Genomic DNA, 10,457 nt, shown 5'->3' with positions numbered 1-10,457 from the left:
TAACACTGATGATCCACCTACAAATGTGAACTGACGTTCAAAAATAAAACATTTGAAAACGGACCATTTTCCTCAATTCTGAAGCATGACGTAATGGGGGGGGTGTTATCTCTTTTGTCAAAAATCTGCTGTTTTTGATTGAACATTAAATGCCTCCAAATAGTATTTAATTCACTTCCCGAGCCCCTGGAAGCATGAAAATCACTTTAAACATGCTAATTTTAGCTCTAACACTGATGATCCACCTACAAATGTGAACTGACGTTCAAAAATAAAACATTTGAAAACGGACCATTTTCCACATTTCTGAAGCATGACGTAATGGGGGGGTGTTATCTCTTTTGTCGAAAATCAGCCGTTTTTGCTCGAACATTAAATGCCTCCAAATGCTATTTAATTAACTTCCCGGGGTGAAGAAACCCTTTTTGAGAACTCAGAGTGAGTAAATTGGTCATTTTCATGCACTTTTAACCATTCCATAAATCTAGTGTTTAGGGCCCCTGGAAGCATGAAAATCACTTTAAACATGCTAATTTTAGCTCTAACACTGATTATCCACCTACAAATGTGAACTGACGTTCAAAAATAAAACATTTGAAAACGGACCATTTTCCACATTTCTGAAGCATGACGTAATGGGGGGGGGGTGTTATCTCTTTTGTCAAAAATCTGCTGTTTTTGCTTGAACATTAAATGCCTCCAAATAGTATTTAATTCACTTCCCGAGCCCCTGGAAGCATGAAAATCACTTTAAACATGCTAATTTTAGCTCTAACACTGATGATCCACCTACAAATGTGAACTGACGTTCAAAAATAAAACATTTGAAAATGGACCATTTTCCACATTTCTGAAGCATGACGTAATGGGGGGGGTGTTATCTCTTTTGTCGAAAATCAGCCGTTTTTGCTCGAACATTAAATGCCTCCAAATGGTATTTAATTAACTTCCCGGGGTGAAGAAACCCTTTTTGAGAACTCAGAGTGAGTAAATTGGCCATTTTCATGCACTTTTAACCATTCCATAAATCTTGTGTTTAGGGCCCCTAGAAGCATGAAAATCACTTTAAACATGCTAATTTTAGCTCTAACACTGATGATCCACCTACAAATGTGAACTGACGTTCAAAAATAAAACATTTGAAAACGGACCATTTTCCTCAATTCTGAAGCATGACGTAATAGGGGGGTGTTATCTCTTTTTTCAAAAATCTGCTTTTTTTGATTGAACATTAAATGCCTCCAAATAGTATTTAATTCACTTCCCGAGCCCCTGGAAGCATGAAAATCACTTTAAACATGCTAATTTTAGCTCTAACACTGATGATCCACCTACAAATGTGAACTGACGTTCAAAAATAAAACATTTGAAAACGGACCATTTTCCACATTTCTGAAGCATGACGTAATGGGGGGTGTTATCTCTTTTGTCGAAAATCAGCCGTTTTTGCTCGAACATTAAATGCCTCCAAATGGTATTTAATTAACTTCCCGGGGTGAAGAAACCCTTTTTGAGAACTCAGAGTGAGTAAATTGGCCATTTTCATGCACTTTTAACCATTCCATAAATCTTGTGTTTAGGGACCCTGGAAGCATGAAAATCACTTTAAACATGCTAATTTTAGCTCTAACACTGATGATCCACCTACAAATGTGAACTGACGTTCAAAAATAAAACATTTGAAAACGGACCATTTTCCACATTTCTGAAGCATGACGTAATGGGGGGGTGTTATCTCTTTTGTTGTAAATTAGCCGTTTTTGCTCGAACATTAAATGCCTCCAAATGGTATTTAATTAACTTCCCGGGGTGAAGAAACCCTTTTTGAGAACTCAGAGTGAGTAAATTGGCCATTTTCATGCACTTTTAACCATTCCATAAATCTTGTGTTTAGGGCCCCTGGAAGCATGAAAATCACTTTAAACATGCTAATTTTAGCTCTAACACTGATGATCCACCTACAAATGTGAACTGACGTTCAAAAATAAAACATTTGAAAACGGACCATTTTCCACATTTCTGAAGCATGACATAATGGGGGGGTGTTATCTCTTTTGTCAAAAATCAGCTGTTTTTGCTTGAACATTAAATGCCTCCAAATAGTATTTAATTCACTTCCCGAGCCCCTGTAAGCATGAAAATCACTTTAAACATGCTAATTTTAGCTCTAACACTGATGATCCACCTACAAATGTGAACTGACGTTCAAAAATAAAACATTTGAAAACGGACCATTTTCCACATTTCTGAAGCATGACGTAATGGGGGGGTGTTATCTCTTTTGTCGAAAATCAGCCGTTTTTGTTCGAACATTAAATGCCTCCAAATGGTATTTAATTAACTTCCCGGGGTGAAGAAACCCTTTTTGAGAACTCAGAGTGAGTAAATTGGCCATTTTCATGCACTTTTATCCATTCCATAAATCTTGTGTTTAGGGCCCCTGGAAGCATGAAAATCACTTTAAACATGCTAATTTTAGCTCTAACACTGATGATCCACCTACAAATGTGAACTGACGTTCAAAAATAAAACATTTGAAAACGGACCATTTTCCACATTTCTGAAGCATGACGTAATGGGGGGGTGTTATCTCTTTTGTCAAAAATCTGCTGTTTTTGATTGAACATTAAATGCCTCCAAATAGTATTTAATTCACTTCCCGAGCCCCTGGAAGCATGAAAATCACTTTAAACATGCTAATTTTAGCTCTAACACTGATGATCCACCTACAAATGTGAACTGACGTTCAAAAATAAAACATTTGAAAACGGACCATTTTCCACATTTCTGAAGCATGACGTAATGGGGGGGTGTTATCTCTTTTGTCGAAAATCAGCCGTTTTTGCTCGAACATTAAATGCCTCCAAATGGTATTTAATTAACTTCCCGGGGTGAAGAAACCCTTTTTGAGAACTCAGAGTGAGTAAATTGGCCATTTTCATGCACTTTTAACCATTCCATAAATCTTGTGTTTAGGGCCCCTGGAAGCATGAAAATCACTTTAAACATGCTAATTTTAGCTCTAACACTGATGATCCACCTACAAATGTGAACTGACGTTCAAAAATAAAACATTTGAAAACGGACCATTTTCCACATTTTTGAAGCATGACGTAATGGGGGGGGGTGTTATCTCTTTTGTCAAAAATCTGCTGTTTTTGCTTGAACATTAAATGCCTCCAAATAGTATTTAATTCACTTCCCGAGCCCCTGGAAGCATGAAAATCACTTCAAACATGCTAATTTTAGCTCTAACACTGATGATCCACCTACAAATGTGAACTGACGTTCAAAAATAAAACATTTGAAAACGGACCATTTTCCACATTTCTGAAGCATGACGTAATGGGGGGGGTGTTATCTCTTTTGTCGAAAATCAGCCGTTTTTGCTCGAACATTAAATGCCTCCAAATGGTATTTAATTAACTTCCCGGGGTGAAGAAACCCTTTTTGAGAACTCAGAGTGAGTAAATTGGCCATTTTCATGCACTTTTAACCATTCCATAAATCTTGTGTTTAGGGCCCCTGGAAGCATGAAAATCACTTTAAACATGCTAATTTTAGCTCTAACACTGATGATCCACCTACAAATGTGAACTGACGTTCAAAAATAAAACGTTTGAAAACGGACCATTTTCCTCAATTCTGAAGCATGACGTAATGGGGGGGGGTGTTATCTCTTTTGTCAAAAATCTGCTGTTTTTGATTGAACATTAAATGCCTCCAAATAGTATTTAATTCACTTCCCGAGCCCCTGGAAGCATGAAAATCACTTTAAACATGCTAATTTTAGCTCTAACACTGATGATCCACCTACAAATGTGAACTGACGTTCAAAAATAAAACATTTGAAAACGGACCATTTTCCACATTTCTGAAGCATGACGTAATGGGGGGGTGTTATCTCTTTTGTCGAAAATCAGCCGTTTTTGCTCGAACATTAAATGCCTCCAAATGCTATTTAATTAACTTCCCGGGGTGAAGAAACCCTTTTTGAGAACTCAGAGTGAGTAAATTGGTCATTTTCATGCACTTTTAACCATTCCATAAATCTTGTGTTTAGGGCCCCTGGAAGCATGAAAATCACTTTAAACATGCTAATTTTAGCTCTAACACTGATTATCCACCTACAAATGTGAACTGACGTTCAAAAATAAAACATTTGAAAACGGACCATTTTCCACATTTCTGAAGCATGACGTAATGGGGGGGTGTTATCTCTTTTGTTGTAAATCAGCCGTTTTTGCTCGAACATTAAATGCCTCCAAATGGTATTTAATTAACTTCCCGGGGTGAAGAAACCCTTTTTGAGAACTCAGAGTGAGTAAATTGGCCATTTTCATGCACTTTTAACCATTCCATAAATCTTGTGTTTAGGGCCCCTGGAAGCATGAAAATCACTTTAAACATGCTAATTTTAGCTCTAACACTGATGATCCACCTACAAATGTGAACTGACGTTCAAAAATAAAACATTTGAAAACGGACCATTTTCCACATTTCTGAAGCATGACATAATGGGGGGGGTGTTATCTCTTTTGTCAAAAATCAGCTGTTTTTGCTTGAACATTAAATGCCTCCAAATAGTATTTAATTCACTTCCCGAGCCCCTGTAAGCATGAAAATCACTTTAAACATGCTAATTTTAGCTCTAACACTGATGATCCACCTACAAATGTGAACTGACGTTCAAAAATAAAACATTTGAAAACGGACCATTTTCCACATTTCTGAAGCATGACGTAATAGGGGGGTGTTATCTCTTTTGTCGAAAATCAGCCGTTTTTGCTCGAACATTAAATGCCTCCAAATGGTATTTAATTAACTTCCCGGGGTGAAGAAACCCTTTTTGAGAACTCAGAGTGAGTAAATTGGCCATTTTCATGCACTTTTAACCATTCCATAAATCTTGTGCTTAGGGCCCCTGGAAGCATGAAAATCACTTTAAACATGCTAATTTTAGCTCTAACACTGATGATCCACCTACAAATGTGAACTGACGTTCAAAAATAAAACATTTGAAAACGGACCATTTTCCACATTTCTGAAGCATGACGTAATGGGGGGGGGGTGTTATCTCTTTTGTCAAAAATCTGCTGTTTTTGCTTGAACATTAAATGCCTCCAAATAGTATTTAATTCACTTCCCGAGCCCCTGGAAGCATGAAAATCACTTTAAACATGCTAATTTTAGCTCTAACACTGATGATCCACCTACAAATGTGAACTGACGTTCAAAAATAAAACATTTGAAAGCGGACCATTTTCCACATTTCTGAAGCATGACGTAATGGGGGGGTGTTATCTCTTTTGTCGAAAATCAGCCGTTTTTGCTCGAACATTAAATGCCTCCAAATGGTATTTAATTAACTTCCCGGGGTGAAGAAACCCTTTTTGAGAACTCAGAGTGAGTAAATTGGCCATTTTCATGCACTTTTATCCATTCCATAAATCTTGTGTTTAGGGCCCCTGGAAGCATGAAAATCACTTTAAACATCCTAATTTTAGCTCTAACACTGATGATCCACCTACAAATGTGAACTGACGTTCAAAAATAAAACATTTGAAAACGGACCATTTTCCACATTTCTGAAGCATGACGTAATGGGGGGGGTGTTATCTCTTTTGTCAAAAATCAGCTGTTTTTGATTGAACATTAAATGCCTCCAAATAGTATTTAATTCACTTCCCGAGCCCCTGGAAGCATGAAAATCACTTTAAACATGCTAATTTTAGCTCTAACACTGATGATCCACCTACAAATGTGAACTGACGTTCAAAAATAAAACATTTGAAAACGGACCATTTTCCACATTTCTGAAGCATGACGTAATGGGGGGGTGTTATCTCTTTTGTCGAAAATCAGCCGTTTTTGCTCGAACATTAAATGCCTCCAAATGGTATTTAATTAACTTCCCGGGGTGAAGAAACCCTTTTTGAGAACTCAGAGTGAGTAAATTGGCCATTTTCATGCACTTTTAACCATTCCATAAATCTTGTGTTTAGGGCCCCTGGAAGCATGAAAATCACTTTAAACATGCTAATTTTAGCTCTAACACTGATGATCCACCTACAAATGTGAACTGACGTTCAAAAATAAAACATTTGAAAACGGACCATTTTCCACATTTCTGAAGCATGACGTAATGGGGGGGGTGTTATCTCTTTTGTCAAAAATCTGCTGTTTTTGCTTGAACATTAAATGCCTCCAAATAGTATTTAATTCACTTCCCGAGCCCCTGGAAGCATGAAAATCACTTTAAACATGCTAATTTTAGCTCTAACACTGATGATCCACCTACAAATGTGAACTGACGTTCAAAAATAAAACATTTGAAAACGGACCATTTTCCACATTTCTGAAGCATGACGTAATGGGGGGTGTTATCTCTTTTGTCGAAAATCAGCCGTTTTTGCTCGAACATTAAATGCCTCCAAATGGTATTTAATTAACTTCCCGGGGTGAAGAAACCCTTTTTGAGAACTCAGAGTGAGTAAATTGGCCATTTTCATGCACTTTTAACCATTCCATAAATCTTGTGTTTAGGGCCCCTGGAAGCATGAAAATCATTTTAAACATGCTAATTTTAGCTCTAACACTGATGATCCACCTACAAATGTGAACTGACGTTCAAAAATAAAACATTTGAAAACGGACCATTTTCCACATTTCTGAAGCATGACATAATGGGGGGGTGTTATCTCTTTTGTCAAAAATCAGCTGTTTTTGATTGAACATTAAATGCCTCCAAATAGTATTTAATTCACTTCCCGAGCCCCTGGAAGCATGAAAATCACTTTAAACATGCTAATTTTAGCTCTAACACTGATTATCCACCTACAAATGTGAACTGACGTTCAAAAATAAAACATTTGAAAATGGACCATTTTCCACATTTCTGAAGCATGACGTAATGGGGGGGTGTTATCTCTTTTGTCGAAAATCTGCTGTTTTTGCTTGAACATTAAATGCCTCCAAATAGTATTTAATTCACTTCCCGAGCCCCTGGAAGCATGAAAATCACTTTAAACATGCTAATTTTAGCTCTAACACTGATGATCCACCTACAAATGTGAACTGACGTTCAAAAATAAAACATTTGAAAACGGACCATTTTCCACATTTCTGAAGCATGACGTAATGGGGGGGTGTTATCTCTTTTGTCGTAAATCAGCCGTTTTTGCTCGAACAGTAAATGCCTCCAAATGGTATTTAATTAACTTCCCGGGGTGAAGAAACCCTTTTTGAGAACTCAGAGTGAGTAAATTGGCCATTTTCATGCACTTTTAACCATTCCATAAATCTTGTGTTTAGGGCCCCTGGAAGCATGAAAATCACTTTAAACATGCTAATTTTAGCTCTAACACTGATGATCCACCTACAAATGTGAACTGACGTTGAAAAATAAAACATTTGAAAACAGACCATTTTCCACATTTCTGAAGCATGACATAATGGGGGGGTGTTATCTCTTTTGTCAAAAATCAGCTGTTTTTGCTTGAACATTAAATGCCTCCAAATAGTATTTAATTCACTTCCCGAGCCCCTGGAAGCATGAAAATCACTTTAAACATGCTAATTTTAGCTCTAACACTGATGATCCACCTACAAATGTGAACTGATGTTCAAAAATAAAACATTTGAAAACGGACCATTTTCCACATTTCTGAAGCATGACGTAATGGGGGGGTGTTATCTCTTTTGTCGAAAATCAGCCGTTTTTGCTCGAACATTAAATGCCTACAAATGGTATTTAATTAACTTCCCGGGGTGAAGAAACCCTTTTTGAGAACTCAGAGTGAGTAAATTGGCCATTTTCATGCACTTTTAACCATTCCATAAATCTTGTGTTAAGGGACCCTGGAAGCATGAAAATCACTTTAAACATGCTAATTTTAGCTCTAACACTGATGATCCACCTACAAATGTGAACTGACGTTGAAAAATAAAACATTTGAAAACAGACCATTTTCCACATTTCTGAAGCATGACATAATGGGGGGGGTGTTATCTCTTTTGTCAAAAATCAGCTGTTTTTGCTTGAACATTAAATGCCTCCAAATAGTATTTAATTCACTTCCCGAGCCCCTGGAAGCATGAAAATCACTTTAAACATGCTAATTTTAGCTCTAACACTGATGATCCACCTACAAATGTGAACTGACGTTCAAAAATAAAACATTTGAAAACGGACCATTTTCCACATTTCTGAAGCATGACGTAATGGGGGGGTGTTATCTCTTTTGTCGAAAATCAGCCGTTTTTGCTCGAACATTAAATGCCTCCAAATGGTATTTAATTAACTTCCCGGGGTGAAGAAACCCTTTTTGAGAACTCAGAGTGAGTAAATTGGCCATTTTCATGCACTTTTAACCATTCCATAAATCTTGTGTTTAGGGCCCCTGGAAGCATGAAAATCACTTTAACCATGCTAATTTTAGCTCTAACACTGATGATCCACCTACAAATGTGAACTGACGTTCAAAAATAAAACATTTGAAAACGGACCATTTTCCACATTTCTGAAGCATGACGTAATGGGGGGGTGTTATCTCTTTTGTCAAAATTCTGCTGTTTTTGCTTGAACATTAAATGCCTCCAAATAGTATTTAATTCACTTCCCGAGCCCCTGGAAGCATGAAAATCACTTTAAACATGCTAATTTTAGCTCTAACACTGATGATCCACCTACAAATGTGAACTGACGTTCAAAAATAAAACATTTGAAAACGGACCATTTTCCACATTTCTGAAGCATGACGTAATGGGGGGGTGTTATCTCTTTTGTCGAAAATCAGCCGTTTTTGCTCGAACATTAAATGCCTCCAAATGGTATTTAATTAACTTCCCGGGGTGAAGAAACCCTTTTTGAGAACTCAGAGTGAGTAAATTGGCCATTTTCATGCACTTTTAACCATTCCATAAATCTTGTGTTTAGGGCCCCTGGAAGCATGAAAATCACTTTAAACATGCTAATTTTAGCTCTAACACTGATGATCAACCTACAAATGTGAACTGACGTTCAAAAATAAAACATTTGAAAACGGACCATTTTCCACATTTCTGAAGCATGACGTAATGGGGGGGGGGTGTTATCTCTTTTGTCAAAAATCTGCTGTTTTTGCTTGAACATTAAATGCCTCCAAATAGTATTTATATCACTTCCCGAGCCCCTGGAAGCATGAAAATCACTTTAAACATGCTAATTTTAGCTCTAACACTGATGATCCACCTACAAATGTGAACTGACGTTCAAAAATAAAACATTTGAAAACGGACCATTTTCCACATTTCTGAAGCATGACGTAATGGGGGGGTGTTATCTCTTTTGTCGAAAATCAGCCGTTTTTGCTCGAACATTAAATGCCTCCAAATGGTATTTAATTAACTTCCCGGGGTGAAGAAACCCTTTTTGAGAACTCAGAGTGAGTAAATTGGCCATTTTCATGCACTTTTAACCATTCCATAAATCTTGTGTTTAGGGCCCCTGGAAGCATGAAAATCACTTTAAACATGCTAATTTTAGCTCTAACACTGATGATCCACCTACAAATGTGAACTGACGTTCAAAAATAAAACATTTGAAAACGGACCATTTTCCACATTTCTGAAGCATGACGTAATGGGGGGGTGTTATCTCTTTTGTCAAAAATCTGCTGTTTTTGCTTGAACATTAAATGCCTCCAAATAGTATTTAATTCACTTCCCGAGCCCCTGGAAGCATGAAAATCACTTTAAACATGCTAATTTTAGCTCTAACACTGATGATCCGCCTACAAATGTGAACTGACGTTCAAAAATAAAACAATTGAAAACGGACCATTTTCCACATTTCTGAAGCATGACGTAATGGGGGGTGTTATCTCTTTTGTCGAAAATCAGCCGTTTTTGCTCGAACATTAAATGCCTCCAAATGGTATTTAATTAACTTCCCGGGGTGAAGAAACCCTTTTTGAGAACTCAGAGTGAGTAAATTGGCCATTTTCATGCACTTTTAACCATTCCATAAATCTTGTGTTTAGGGCCCCTGGAAGCATGAAAATCACTTTAAACATGCTAATTTTAGCTCTAACACTGATGATCCACCTACAAATGTGAACTGACGTTCAAAAATAAAACATTTGAAAACGGACCATTTTCCACATTTCTGAAGCATGACGTAATGGGGGGGGGGGGTGTTATCTCTTTTGTCAAAAATCTGCTGTTTTTGCTTGAACATTAAATGCCTCCAAATAGTATTTAATTCACTTCCCGAGCCCCTGGAAGCATGAAAATCACTTTAAACATGCTAATTTTAGCTCTAACACTGATGATCCACCTACAAATGTGAACTGACGTTCAAAAATAAAACATTTGAAAACGGACCATTTTCCACATTTCTGAAGCATGACGTAATGGGGGGTGTTATCTCTTTTGTCGAAAATCAGCCGTTTTTGCTCGAACATTAAATGCCTCCA

The sequence above is a fragment of the Lissotriton vulgaris genome, chromosome 2_1 (assembly GCF_964263255.1).
Source record: "Lissotriton vulgaris chromosome 2_1, aLisVul1.2, whole genome shotgun sequence".
NCBI lineage: Eukaryota > Metazoa > Chordata > Amphibia > Caudata > Salamandridae > Lissotriton > Lissotriton vulgaris.
Note: the sequence above shows the minus strand (reverse complement) of the source record.